General features: G+C 40.1%; 1 pseudogene; it reads right to left on the reverse strand.

The window, feature by feature from the left end:
• Positions 1–11,252, reverse strand: part of LOC141559641 (surfeit locus protein 6 pseudogene) — a 76,524-nt pseudogene extending 65,272 nt beyond the window's left edge.
• Between the last annotated feature and the right edge of the window lie 3,388 nt (positions 11,253–14,640).

Here is a 14,640-nt window from a genome sequence, read left to right on the forward strand (position 1 = left end):
TAATTTCCTTGAAATTCTTGACCTTTTGTTCTTCTATATGAATGTTGTTGTTATTTTTTCCAGATCATTAAAATAGTTTCTTCGCAGTCTGATTGGCATAGCACTAAATAAATAAATTAGTTTAGGGAGCATTGTCATCTTTATTATATTCGATTGGCCTATCCAAGAGCACTTAATGTCTTTCCAATTATTTAAATCTGACTTTATTTTTGTGGCAAGTGTTTTGTAATTTTGCTCATATAATTCCTGACTTTCCTTTGGTAGATTCCCAAATATTTTATACTCTTGACAGGTGTTTTGAATGGAATTTCTCTTTGTATCTCTTGCTATTGGATTGTGTTGGTGATGTATAAAAATGCTGAGGATTTATGTGGATTTATTTTATATCCTGCAACTTTGCTAAAATTATGAATTATTTCTAATAACTTTTTATTAGAGTCTCTGGGGTTGTCTAAGTATACCATCACATCATATCATCTGCAAAGAGTGATAGTTTGATTTCCTCATTACTTACTCTAATTCCTTTAATCTCTTTCTCGACTTTTATTGCCTAGGCTAGCATTTCTAATACAATATTGAATAGTAATGGTAATAGTGGGCAACCTTGTTTCACTCCTGATCTTACTGGGAAAGGTTGAAGTTTATCCCCATTATACATGATGCTTACTGGCGGTTTTAAATATATGCTCCTGACTATTTTAAGGAATAGTATATATGTATATGTGTTGCAGCCATCTTTTAAGAGTCCATGGCATATGAGCCCTTTATTCTCAGAGGTGAGATGAATGAAGTGGGAGACTCTTAGAGTGTGAAAAGAGCTCCAGTTTATTATGCCCTACAGCCTTCTTGATATACATTTCTTTCCTGAATGATGTTAGGTATGGAAACAGATGAAAAAGTAGTGGGGTCAGACAGGAAGGTTGTGGTTATTATTAGTTTGTAAACTTTATGAGGACAAGTAATCTTTTATCAGGAGAGTTTCAGAGCTCATCCCCTGGCTTCCCCTCCCCCCCAAGTCAGGGAGGACAGTTTCAGGGTTCACCCCTGTCAATTGTACACAGCAACAGCAAGATTATATGATGATCAGTTCTGATGGATGTGGCTTTTCTCAACAATGAGATTATTCAAGACGATTCCAATAATCTTATGATGATGAAAGCCATCTACACCCAGAGAGAAGACAGTGGGAACAAAGTGTAAATACAATCACAAGCATTTTCACTTCTTTTGTTATTTGCTTGAATTTTATTCTATTTCTCCCCACATACACATTTTTTTTCTGGTATTTCCATTACTCCATGCTGCTTCTTCAACCCCTTAGCTTTTCAGATGAATAAATAGACCTAGAAAAAGGAAATAAAGCCCCAAACCTTTATACTTTGCAAATAGCAAGTCTAGGATTCACAACTGAGACTTCTGAATTTGAATCTTAAAAAAAGAAACAAAACTGTGTATCTACGAAGTTTAAGAGACATAGTTTCTGGAAGTTAATAATTTTATTAGTAATGCTACAAAATAAATTTTTTTATTAATAATTCCCATAAAATGGATCCGAGACACTCTTGAAGAGTGAATCATAGGGGTGGACTCAAAGTTTATGAGCCCTTGGAAGAGTGGATTTTCCCGAGGGTAGTGATCAACTCAGATTGATTAACAATTAAGAGAATGAATATTATAATGAGGGACTGGAGAGGCAACTTTGATCTTGCTATTTACTTCCAAATAACTCCCAGCCTGGGGTAAATCTGGATAAAGAATTTATATCCCCCACCCAAACCAAAACACAGTGGGTGGAGTTGCACTTTAAATTTCTTGTAGAGTTGGGTGGAGTAGATTGAAAAAAATGTTAATACTGTCTGTTATCATCAATCCTTTTTTCAGAGAGTGAGCCTTGAAATAAGGACTTTAGAAAAAGGGGGAGAACTCTGCCTTTCCCCAAATCATTAATTATTAATCGTTTCTCTCATATTTCTACTTCTAGGAGTTGTTTCTTTCAATCAAATATACATGAATGTTCTGATTCTCTTTCCCTGAGTCTATAGCTTAAACTTCAGATTATATAAATGGACATCAGTATAGTCTGTACATGTATAGTCAGCTTGTTCCTCACTGGTGCCCACTCAAATACTGAATGGTTGTCAGGGATGTAGTATTTTGCTACGGTCCATTCATTCTATTCACCAACGGGGTCTTGTTCAAAGATGATATTGCTATTATGATGACTGCAAAATCTAACCTGGATTCCTCTGGCTTGCTCTCCTGATCTTTTGTAATCTTCAAGGTCAGAGATTCCACTCTCTTCACTTAGTAAGGAAAGAAACAAGAAAAGGTGTTTCTTTTCCTTCCTCTCTCTCTTTCTCTCTTTTTTTCCCTGAGGCATTGGGGCTAAGTTACCTGCCCAGGGTCACACAGCTAGGAAGTGTTAAGTGCCTGAGACCAAATTTGAACTCGTTCCTCCAGAATTCAGGGCTGGTGCTCTATCCACTGCGCCACCTAGTTGTGTACTCAAGGCCTGTTTCTTAAGGCCCCAGGGCCTTTCCTTTTACTTCATGGATTCTCACTGGAGATTCTGAATGGAAAAAGTTATTCACTATAAGAAAGGAAAAAAAGGAAGAAAGGAAAGAAGGTAGAGAGGGAGGAAGGAAGGGAGGGAGAGAAGGAGGAAGGGAAGAAGGGAGGAAGGAAGAAAGGAAGGAAGGGAGAGAGAGAGGGAAGGGAGGAAGAGAGAGAGGGGGGAGGAAGGAAAGGGGGAAGGGAGAGAGGGGAGGGAGGTAGGGAAAGAGGAGAGGGAGAAAGGGAGGAAGGGAGGGAGGGAGAGAGGAAAGGAGGAAGGGAGGGAGAGGGGGAAAGAGGAAGGGAGAGGGGGAAGAGAAGGAAGGGAGGAAGGGAAGAGAAAAGGAAGAAAAGTCACTGACTGAGGCCAAATAAGAGGTGACTGATGCTGACATCAGCTGTTTTTAACTTGTACAAATCCAATCCAAGAAGCTCTCCTCTATTAGTCCAGACTAACGGAAACACATGTTCTAGTCTCTCTAAAACACTTCCCTTAAATATCATTACCCTTTTCCCAAAAGTGAGCTTCCAAATGTCCTCCATTTGGACAGGTTGCATCAGCTGAGTAAGCTGAGGGGTTCTGCCATGTGCCAGAAATGAAATCAAAGTTCTCCAACTGTGTGATTTCAGAGATTATCTAGTTCTAAACACCATCACTTGGTTGTCTGTCTTGGAAAGTCAAGACAAAACTTAACTTAAAGTATCTCTAAGAACTTGAAGTAGAAGTCAATGTCATCCTAGGGGCAGAAAATGGGATTTAAATTCGTGTCTAGGTAGTATTTGGTGTGTGAGTGAAGAGAGAAGAGTTCTCAATTTTGTAGCCTGAGGATAAGTGACCATCTGTCATATACAGATAAGAAAACTGAGTAGTTACAATGAACCTAAGATAACTAAGGCAATTCTAATTTGGTCCTTTGTTTCTTTGCATATTTAGGATGTGTTCTGGGAGTAGCATTGTTCTTCCCTAGGAGGGATGAGTGGTGTTGGATGTTTCACTGGTGGATACACAGAACAGACATCTGTACTTTCTCAAACTAGAAGTTAAGGAACATGTCCAGTGAAGAATTTTGGGAAAAACATGGATGGAATGAACAGGCATGGATGGGTTTGAGTTGCCATCATTGGATAGAGCAGATCCATTTAGAAATTTAGTCATGTATTAAAAGACAGAATAAGGATAGCTTGAGAGCTGCATTGATGCCTCCTGAAAATATATATTTAAAAAAAAAAAAAAAAAGAATCAGAAAAAACCTTCCAGGAGTTTGGATAGATCCTTTATGGAGCATTTGTGTAAAACATCGACTCCAAGACTTGCATAAGCTATGGGGAAATGAAGGGGTTGCAATCTACTGGCAGAGGGATTTCTCATACCCAGGAAATCTAGATTTATCAAATATCCAAGAAGGATATTAAATTTTCAGTAACATTTGCTGTCTTTGGTAAAGGTGAGGCATTTGAACGGCAGTATATTATTGTGGAAAAAATGCTCATCTCAGAATCAGGAGACCTGGATTTGAATCCTCTTCCAGTTCTATTTGGGTCACCATGAACAAGTTCACTTCATGTCTAGGAATCTCAGTTTGGTCAACTCTCAAGCTTGTGCCTGGGAGAAATTTGGGCAAGATCAAAGAATGAGGACTTTGTTCTGCATTGAAAATATTTCCCTAAAGTCTCCCATGAAATCACACAAAATGAAATAAGCAATATACCCTCCCAATGTATATAGGAAAACAATATATAGAATGATTACAATAGTGAAAAGAATACAATGAAGTCAAATGCTATGGAATTATAACAATTGATCAAACCCTTAAAGGGAAAATGCATCTCTTTCCCTTTCTTGGAGAGGTAGACAACCACAAATGTGCGATGTAGCCCATACTGTCAAATTCAGTCTCTGCTTTAGCTTTTTAAATGTTTAGTTGTACTTGACTGTTTCATTTTGTTAATGTATAAGTTATAAGTTTACAATTTAATTACCCTGATCAATGCAATGTTCAATTGTGACATTGGAGGACAGATGATGAAACATGCAAGGAAATAAACATTTATTAAATGCCTATTATATGCCAGATATTGTGATAAGTACTTTTCAAATATCTCATTTTTATGAGAGTTAGGGAAGGGGGAACCCCTTTTTGGTTGGCGCAAAGATAGTCGCATGATAGCAGAGTCCCCTGTAAAAAAAAGAATTTACAGGCCTAAAAACCTAGATTGATAAAAAAAAAAGGTTTATTGTAGAGATTTAGAAGTAAAGTTAAAGGTAGAAAGACGCCAGGGCCAGAGGTGGTCGCTGGGCAGGCAGGAACAGGAAGAGCTCCTGCAAAGAGAACTCCAGCTTGGGTCTTTTATACCTAAAAGGGGCTTGTGGGTGAAGTCCCAGGTTCCTGGCGTTGAATAGAATTCAATGGGTTTAAACTGTGGGGGTTGGGAAAAACTCAAGTTAGTTCAGATCTGGTGGGGGATGGGGAAAGCCTGGTGACCAGGATTTATAAATCAAAGGTCAGCCATGGGGATTGGGGAATCAGAAAGGAATCTTAAAGGGACCTCAACCCCCATCAATTTGATCATCACAACAACATGATTCCCATTTTACAATTAGGGAAACCAAGGCAGATAGAAGTTAAATAAAGACACAGCTAGTAAATATCAGACTCTCTAGCTGAACTCAGATTTAGATTCCAGGCCCAGTGATCTATCCTAACACCTTGAAATGAGTACCACCTTTCACCTCTCAAAGATGATGGACTCCATGTAGATTGGGACACATTTTTTGGATATGATAATTTTGGGAATTTGCTTTATTCAACTGCATAGATTTGTTACAAGGTGGCTATATTTTTCTTTCTTTTTCAACTGATGGTGAGAGAAATTAAATTTTTTTTTTAATTTTTTATTATATATATATATTTTTATAATATTATCCCTTGTATTCATTTTTCCAAATTATCCCCCCCTCTCTCTATTCCCTCCCCCCGATGACAGGCAATCCCATACATTTTACATGTGTTACAATATAGTTTAGGTACAATACATGTGTGTGAATATCATTTTCTTGTTGCACAATAAACATTAGAATCCGAAGGTACATGCAACCTGGGCAGACAGATATTAGTGCTAACAATTTACATTCACTTCCCAGTGTTCCTTCTCTGGGTGTAGTTGTTTCTGTCCATCATTGATCAACTGGGAGTGAGTTGGCTCTTCTTTATGTTGAAGATTTCCACTTCCATCAGAATACATCCTCATACAGTATTGTTGTTGAAGTGTACAGTGATCTTCTGGTTCTGCTCATTTCACTCAGCATCAGTTGATTTAAGTCTCTCCAAGGCCTCTCTGTATTCCTCCTGCTGGTCATTTCTTACAGAGCAATAATATTCCATAACCTTCATATACCACAATTTACCCAACCATTCTCCAACTGATGGACATCCATTCATCTTCCAGTTTCTAGCTACAACAAAAAGAGCTGCCACAAACATTTTGGCACATATATGTCTCTTTCCGCTCTTTAGTATGAGAAATTAAATTTTAAAAAGTAATGGTTAACTGAGAATTGGGGAGTATAGTTGGAAGTAAAAATTAAAAGATCTTACTATTAAAATCTTTAAAAAAGAAAGAGACAATTTCTTCTAATACTAACATAAACATCCCTGTTTACACAACATTTGAGATTGCTCTGGCATTGGTAACTGATGGGCTGGGAATTCTTCTAGCCCTGAGTACTCTTTAGCTCACTGAAATAATTTTCAGAATGATTGAATGATTGACAGTCAATTTCAGAGCATTTGGACTAGGCCTTTAAAAAGGGGAATAAGAGACATATAAAAAACAAGAGATAAAAGATGCAAATTATGTAGAGGAGCTACTTCTATATAAGAAGCCTCCATGTACACGTGATTCCTCCAGAGGAATACTTGACCCCAGTAGGGAAAGACCCAATGGTCCCATGAAAGGAGGGAACACATAGTCTCAGAAATGTCAGAGACCAGAGGCAGTAACAGAGGTATATAGCATTCCTAGGACAAATAGGAGTGGAGTGGCCAGAATGTTCCTGAATAGGGAGAATTCAGACCATGAAGTAAAAAAGCAAACTTGAATCTTATGTCTTAGAAAGACTGAGACATGTGGACTATAAAGGTCTTGGGAATCAGGGTAAAGTCTCAATAAAGTAATGATGAGAGTTAGGAAAGGGGGAACCCCTTTTTGGGTCAGCGCAAGGATAGTCTTGTGACGGAGCAAAGTCCCCTGTAAAAAGAATTTACAGGCCCGAAAACCTAGATTGATAAAAAGGTTTATTGTAGGGATTTGGAAGTAAAGTTAAAGGTAGAAAGACACCAGGGCCAGAGGTGGTCGCTGGGCGGGCAGGAACCCTTACATGGCTGGGAGAATACCATGTGTTGGTGGGAGGGCTCCTGCCCAGAGAGAGCTCCAGTTTGGCTCTTTTTATACCTAAAGGGGCTTGAGGGTGATGCCCCAAGTTGGCTCAGATCCGGTGGGGGCTGGGACAGCCGAGTGACCAGGATTTGTAAATCAAAGGTCAGCCATGGGAAAACCCAAGTTAGCTCAGATCCTATGGGGGATGGGGACAGCCCAGTGACCAGGATTTGTAAATCAAAGGTCAGCCATGGGGGCGCTTTCTTAAAGGGACCTCAACCCCCATCATTTATACTAGAAAGTTGAGCTCCCTCATTAGAGTAAATATACTGAAATATATAATTCTTTATACAGAAAACTATATTGATCAAGGGGAAAAATAACTACTTGAGAAGGAAAAGAGCCTCACTGGATAAGGGAAGGAGAGTTGCTTTGACTCTTCAGAAACTCATGTATGTCCTTTTTGTTTTGTGAGTTTTGTTTTTTGTTGTTATTGGGTTAAATCAGTGGTTCTTAAAGTGATTCTTTTGAAGATCAAAATTATTTTTGTAATAATATTAAGATACTTTAATTTCTAATGTGCAACAGATAAACAAAGGGAGAGGGAACTCAATAATTTTTAAAAATATAAAGGGATACTGAGACCAAAAAGTTTAAGACTTGTTGGATTAAAATCAAGCTTTCCTATATTTGCTATATTGTTTGCCTGAGTGCTTTTATGGAGAACCTTTTCTATAGATACCTTGAACAAAGCTAGAGTTGAATGACCCCAGAATCCTTTTGAAGGTAGAGAAGACAGACATTAGACATATCTCAGTCCTGAGAAGCCAGCTAACTATTCCAAGCCATGGAATCTTATCCTCTTCAAATAATAAGAGCTCACATTTAGATAGCGCTTACTACATGCACTTTACAATCATTATCTCATTTGATCCCAATAACAACCCTGAGAGGTAGGTGATATAATGATGCCTATTTTACATATGAGGAAATTGAGACAGAGAGGAATTAAGTGACTTGCTTATAGCTAAGAAGTATCTGAGGCAAGATGTGAACTCAGATCTTTCTGTTTCTAGGCCCAGTTTATAGTGCTTTATTAATTCACCCAGCTGCCTGGTCTTTTGAACTCCTATGGCTATCCACAAAATGATTTGAAATACAATTATTTTCTTATATATTTATTCATTCAATTAACACCTACTATATGAACACTACTATATGCAAAGTTGTGTACTATATAAAGCTTTTTTCCTCTGTTCTCTTTGAAGGCTGTGATAATTTTTGGACTCATTTGTATTTCCTATAGCTAAGGGTCTTGTCCCAGTATTAACTCAGGTTTGCTGTGAAGATCAAATTAGAAAATGTTTGTAAAGCACTTAGCATGGTCATAGTACCTGTCATGTAACAGGTGGTTAAAAATAAATGTGTATTCTCTTTCTTCCCGATTAGTATTTGTCTTTGCACCCCCTGTATGTTGTCTAGCACCCAATAGCCACTTGGTTGGTTGTTGGTTGTTGTTTGGTTGTTATTCTTTGTTCTTGAAGAAAACCAAATAATATCACTATGTTAGAGTCAAATTAATGTGTCTAACTGTGGCTGACTGGACCAATATGAGCTCTGAATGCTCAGGTCAGATACAAGTAGTCCCTATGAACATTTGGGGTGGATTCTCTAATTTTGCACATTTTGCTTTTCTTCTGGGCTAATTCAATTCTGTTTGCTTATAGGGCATATTACCTTCTCTGAGGAGGGCACACCATGCTGGATGGTCCTGTGCCAGGGTCTCCCATATTATACAATTGATTCTAAAGTTCTTAAGAAAGACCTTGAGAATGTCCTTATATTGCTATACAATTATTTTCATTCCATGTGAGATCCAAACAGGCTGGTCCAGAAGCTACTGTGTTAATTGGGGGACAGAAAGGTTGGTTAAAGCACAAACTGAATTCTCTATTTGGTTTTGCAATGGGATATTTAATCCAACTAATGGCCAATATATTTCAGAAAATACTGAAAAAAATTTTCCTCATTCTTAAATCAGGTATAGATCATGAAACCATCATTTTTCTTAAGGCTTAACCACTGCAACAGAGATTCAGGGTTTCATATATGATCCTCTTTTCATTTTTTTTTTTTTTTACTATAGAAAATGTTTATGTTTACTAATCCTTGTCCAATTCACAATAAAAAAGAAGTTCAGAAAAAAATGTTAAATGTAGGTAAGGAGACTATTCTATTGGCTTCTCTAGAGTTCAAGAAATTCTTGAGCTGCACTTTACTCCTCCCTCCTGGACCAGCTAGGTGAATTCCCCACAGCACTGGAGAACCTGCTAAGATATCAGCCTCAGAGGCCCCAGAGATGGGCTGAGGGTGAGTGGGAAGTGGGGAATGGAGGGGGAAGAAAGGAAGGAAAATGGATGCCAGAAGACACCCCTGGGCATGGACAGCTAGAAGGACAGCATTAAGCCAAAGGCTTTATGGAAGATTTGAGCTGTGCTTCAGGAGGCTCCTGGAAGACAAACTGCGTTTAGTTTGTCATTGACTCTCCAGGTTCTGGACTGGTGTCCCACACAGAGCAGACGTGACACAGGAGGCTCACTCCGCTGTGTGGGGCAGCCATAGGCTGGAATCCAGATCCGGAAGGAGATGCCCGGCTGCCCTTGGGGAGGACAGGGCTGGAGTGGTGGGAGTCTCCCCACCCCTCAGGTGCCTGGCCTTCTTTAGATCCTCAGGCAGGAGGAGGCCCTTTTGGTGAGCCTTGGGCTTGAGATGCTCCATCTTGGCCACCTTCTTCTTCCACAGGTTCCTGTACTACTTGTCCTGCTGGGAGGACCCTGAAACTGTCCTTCCTCACTTTTGGGGTGAGCCCTGAAACTCTCCAGACAAGGACCCATCGGGGAGGGTTAAGTGATTTCATTAAGATTAGCCCAGGACCATTCCCTACTTAACTGAACTTTAAGTGGTCTCATTTAGCTGGAGATCTGGACTGATGTTTCCATTGAGTAGCTGGCTGCACCCTCTATTGAGCTGGAAATTAGTCCAGGACCATTCCTCCTTAGCTCAAACATAAATGGCCTTATTCAGTTGGAAATCTAGGCCTGGGGGTAGTGACAACATTGCATTCAATGAAAACTTCTATCTCAGATTTTCTATTAAAGGGCAATTTGGGATTCACTTCTTTGCAGAGTGTCTGAAGCAGGATTATGCCAGGCTAAGGCACCTCTCCTTGGCATAGCTGCCTGCCAGGATCCCTGCCCCCTGTGAAGACATTCTCTTCTCAGTATTAACCCTCTCTTTCTCTGCTAGGACCTTATCTCTCTGACAGGGCCTTGCCACTGAGGAAGTCACCCTCCTAACAAAAGACTTTTGCCACTCAGAGTTTTTGGGTTTGTGAATTCTTTCACGTTGGACCTGCCTGACCAAAGAGGGGCTCTTCACTGCCACTAATGGCATCATTTAGTTCCCTGAGCAGGAACCTCATCAGTCCTGCTGCAGCTGCATCTTCTCTATCCTGTGTGCTTCTCCATTGCTGCTTCCTCTGGGCCGGAGCTTCTCCTTGCATTTCAAGGCTGCCTTCTGCAGCTCTTCCTTGTCCTGGATTCTCATGCTTTCGGCCTTGTACAGCCTTCGGCCTTCCTCGAGCTTGTTCTTGCGGGCCTGTACTTGCTCCAACAGCTGTCTGTAGTTTTTCCATCAGAGGGGTCAGGTTCCCCTTCACCTGCCTCATTTTCCTTCTTGCTGACCGGCCCTTGTTCATCTCCAATTTGTTGACTACCAGTTGGGATGCACTCTGTCGATCCTCCTGTGGAGGGCTCTGGGCTAGCCTCCTTGGCTTTGCCCACCTTCTCCTTGGCCCTGATCTCCTTATATTTCCACTTCTCCCTATCCCGTTCCTGCTTTCTCTGCTGCCTCTCCTCCAGGGCTGCGGGAAACAGGGCTTTGGTGTGGCGCTGACCACTAGCCTCCTTTATTTCCTCATGCAGCCGCTGACACAGAATGCCAATGGCTAGGAAGGAGCCTGGCTTGCTGGCAGGAACACCTGTGGGGCCTCCATTGGAGCTGGAACCTGCCTTCTCCTCTGTGATAGCAGGGTTCTTGGCTCTAGGAGATTCAGATTTGCTGTCAGAAGGCTTATTCTGGATCCTGTTGGCCTTTCCATCCTGCTTCTGAGATTTCTTTTTCTGTTCCTTCTTCGGGGTCCAGTGTTTTCTAGATCACCAGATTTGGGAGCTCATTTCTGTTTCTGTGGTTCCACACTCTGCTGGGAACAGATTTTCTTGGCTAGATTCTGCAGGTAGGAGTCTGGCCACCAGTGATGCCATTGGGAAAAGGCAGGAATCACTGAATCCTGTTGGAAAATCTCAATTGCCCCTTCAGGGGCATTGAGAGTTCCTGGAAGAATTTTTCCACTGTTCCCGGCCTCCAGCAAGCATGTGGTCACGTCACTCCCTGGCTCAATTTTTTCAGCTGTAAAATGGAATTCAGAACAGTACTCACCTCACAGGGTTGTAAGAATGAGATAATATTTGTACTTTGCCTAATACATAGTACACACTTAATAAATGCTCATTGCCTCTCCTCCTTTTCCTGAGTCAATTTGTGTTGATGAAAGGACTTTCCTCATAGAGAGTTCTCTAAACCAATGAAATCACAGGTTCAGTCCAAAGAAAAAAGAATGTACTTGTTGTGAGACTCAAATAGTAAATAAAATGCTTTGCAGACCTCAAACTTCTACATTCATGTCAGCTGAAAATAAATGCTAAATGCTGTGGATATAAATACAAAATAAAGTCTCTTTGAGTGCTAAGACTGCAGCCAGCAAGATTTCTTTTCCTGAGTTCAAATCTATTCACACTTAGTAGTTGTGTGACCCTAGTTAAGTCACTTAATCCTATTTTTCTCAAATTCTTCATCTATAAAATGAGTTGGAGAAGGAAATGGCAAACTTCTCCAGTATCTTTGCCAAGACCCCAAATGGGATCATAAAGAGTTCCTTCACAACTGAACAATAACAGAGAATTCCTTAGTCAAGAAGCTTATATTTTAGGAAAAGTAGGAGTGACCCCAAGAAGCTGCAGCATGCATAGGAGCTACCCCCAATAAGCCTTTTGGGCAGTCAGATTAAACCAGGTAGAAGGTAACTCATTGGTGAGTTAGGGACATATATACCCCAAGCATGGGGAGACTTCTCATGGTAGAATGGGCAGATGAGAACAAGTGTTCGGATGGCCATGAAGGTACTTTTTTGGTCAGACATGAAAGAACCACCACTGTATCCTGGACCACTGCCAGTCATTCTGTTTTTGTTTTTGTTTTTGTTTTTTTTTGTCCTGCTACTAGATTCCATGAATCTGGAAGAAAGAGGGAGGTCTACAACTTTGTGCAACTTTACCTCACTGAAATCCAATTTAAATGTGAGTCAAAAAGTTCAGTTGAGAAGGAACTCTTTGTGACCCTATTTGAAATCTTGTTGACAAAAATTCTGGAGTGGCTTTGATGGGAGTGAACCCTGAAACTGTCCCTGTGACTTTTGAGGGGAAGCCATGGGGGTGAGCTCTGAAACTCTCCTGACAGAGACCCACCCTTCAGGGCAGTTAAGTGGTTTCATTAAGATTAGCCCAGGACCACTCCCAGTAGCTTGAATTTAAGTGGTCTCATTCACCTGGAAATCTAGGCTTGGGAGCAGAAGTCTGAAGTAGGAATTTTGCTTTGCCAAAGTTTCTTTTCTCTTGTAGGCACAGCTGCCTGCCAGGACTCTTGCCTGCTGTGAAGACATTCTCTTCTCAGTGATAACCTTTATTTCCCTAACAGGACTCTTGCCATTAAGAAGTCGTATCTTTCTAGAAAAGCTGGTTTCTCATTGTCAATACAAATCCCTTTTGCTATTCAGACTTTTCAGGTCCATGAATTCTTTCACGTTGGACCTGTGTCTCCAACCAAAGAGGGGTTTCTCACATCAATTTTCTACCACTAGACCCACATCAGTTTGCCATTTTCTTTTCCAGCTCATTTTTACAAATGAGAAAACTAAGGTAAAAAGTCTATTTTGGTCAGAGGAGTCCCAGAGGTGCTTGTTGGAGCCAAAATGGAATCAATACACCAAAAGCGGTAGTAAAGTTAGTTGAATTACAATTCCCATATTAAGATGCAGAGCAAAGAGAAAGCAGCGCTGTGGGGGTGATAGACTGGGTAGGATGTGATATGTTGTCCTTGATCTGGGACCAGCTAAGTATAGTGTGGGCTGGGTGAGTTTGTCATCACTCATGTACTCACTCATCAGTTTTTTTGGGGGGTTGGTGGAAGAGGAAATTCTAAAACTGGATGGATCAAATGCCCCCGGGGTGCTCTGGACTTTGGAGGTCCTGTCATTGTTATCATCTTTTTTAGCTCTAATGGGCTATGATTTGATGGTGTGTTAGGAAGCAGAATACTGGAAATAGTCTTTCCTTCTTTGCTTAATGCAAAATTCAAGTAAGATAACTACACATTATTATTTAATAGATTCATTCATGGCATAGACCAAATCATTCCTCCTCCCCGCCCCATTTAAAAATACTCCCTCTGCCCCCACCCCATCTATTAAGATACCAACGTTATAACAACTTTTTTCAACAAACTTAATATTTTGAATTGGGACAAGCCTGGCTAATATAGGGATTCTGATTTAGGATTAGAATAACAATTCTAATTGTTAGAAACATTTGCAGGCATAAAAGATTCAATGCAAAGAAATTTACTTAACAAGAGAAGATTTTTAAAAGGTACAATCACCGATCCAAGTGGGCAGGCTTCCCTGTTTTTGTAAGGGCAACTCCCAATGACCCAGTTTCATGACTTTGGTGACATTCTTGCCTTTTCTCTCTCCTTTAACTTTCTTTAACATTTCCTTTCCCTTAGAGACCTGTATGTGCAAGAATGTTTGTGGCAGCCCTCTTTGTGGTGGCCAGAAACTGGAAACTATGTGGATGCCCATCAGTTGGAGAACGGCTGAATAAACTGTGGTATATGAATATTATGGAATATTATTGTTCTGTAAGAAATGACCAACAGGATGATTTCAGAAAGGCCTGGAGAGACTTACATGAACTGATGCTGAGTGAAATGAGCAGGACCAGGAGATCGTTGTATACCTCAACAACAATACTACATGATGATCAATTCTGATGGATGTGGCCATTTTCAACAATGAGATGAACCAAATCAGTTCCAATAGAGCAGTAATGAACTGAACCAGATACACCCAGCGAAAGAGCTCTAGGAGATGACTATGAACCACTACATAGAATTCCCAATACCTCTAATTTTGTCTGCCTGCATTTCTGATTTCCTTCACAGGCTAATTGTACACTATTTCAAAGTCCAATTCTTTTTGGACAGCAAAACAACTGTTTGGACAAGTATACATATATTGTATTTAATTTATACTTTAACATATTGAACATGTAGTGGTCAACCTGCCATCTGGGGGGGGAAGGAGGAGAAAAATTAGAACAAAAGGTTTGGCAATTGTCAATGTTGTAAAATTACCCATGTATATATCTGGTAAATAAAAACTATTAAAATAAAACAAATAAACAAACAAACAAAAAATTTCCTTTCCCTTTCCTTTAACATCAGCATTTTATCAACTCTGTCTCCATAATATCTCTTGCTTCCACTCCCTTCTTTTCACTCAGAATAATAGCAAGCATTTATATAGTGTCTATTATG

Source organism: Sminthopsis crassicaudata, chromosome 3 (assembly GCF_048593235.1).
Source record: "Sminthopsis crassicaudata isolate SCR6 chromosome 3, ASM4859323v1, whole genome shotgun sequence".
In the NCBI taxonomy this organism is placed as follows: domain Eukaryota; kingdom Metazoa; phylum Chordata; class Mammalia; order Dasyuromorphia; family Dasyuridae; genus Sminthopsis; species Sminthopsis crassicaudata.